The sequence below is a fragment of the Ammodytes marinus genome (genome assembly GCF_949987685.1).
Source record: "Ammodytes marinus genome assembly, chromosome: 16".
NCBI lineage: Eukaryota > Metazoa > Chordata > Actinopteri > Uranoscopiformes > Ammodytidae > Ammodytes > Ammodytes marinus.
In genome coordinates this window covers 11,657,961-11,658,762 of record NC_137220.1, presented here as the reverse complement: position 1 = coordinate 11,658,762, position 802 = coordinate 11,657,961, and positions in this window count along the sequence as shown.

Sequence of the window (802 nt, the reverse complement as noted above, 5' to 3'; positions counted from 1 at the left end):
CTCCAGTGACATAACGAAGCGCTGGACACAAGAGAGAGCAACGTGTGGGTGGGGTGTGGTTCTCCGTTATATCTGCCCGTGCCTTTGTGCTTGTCTGTGGGTCCGGTCTGTGGATTGGGTGTGGGGGGGGGGGGGGGTCAGTGGTGGTTTGGGTGTTGGTGATGGAGTGAAGAGGGGGGGGTGGAGCTAAGGAGTGGAGGTGGCAGGTGGAAGTCAGAGCAAAACAATTTAGCACAGTGGGTGTTGAGGAGGTGCAGAGGGGCACAAGGGGTTGAGGGTGGGGCCGGAGTGCGAGCATGGATTACAGTTGTCAAGGAAACAATGATTTTTTTTTGTCCCACCCAGGCCTGGACCGTATACCCACAATCCTCCACCATCTCTTGCCATTAGGGAGGGGGGGGGAGGGGTCAGTTTTCTCCATCTTGTGATGCAGAGAGATACTTTCGGAGCTTACAAGGTGTTAAAAGTGATTGAGTTGAATGATGGAGTGACTGATTGAATAATTTTTTTAAAATTATGTTTATTTATTTTTTTAAATAGAGGCAAGAAAGGGGGGACGAGAGGGATGTGGGGTGGAGCCAGGCCTGAGTAATCACTGCCTACAGAGGACCCAAAAGGATGAGACGGATGGGGGGGAGGTGGAGTGGAAGAGATGAAATATCGACAGTGGGGTGATTATATTGTAATCTAGCCTTCTGACTCCTTCCCATCCTGGCCTTAATCCCCGAACCCCACCCCTACCATCCCCTTCAATCCATCTCCACCCCCCACCCCACCAAACACACCACTCCACCCCCCTTGC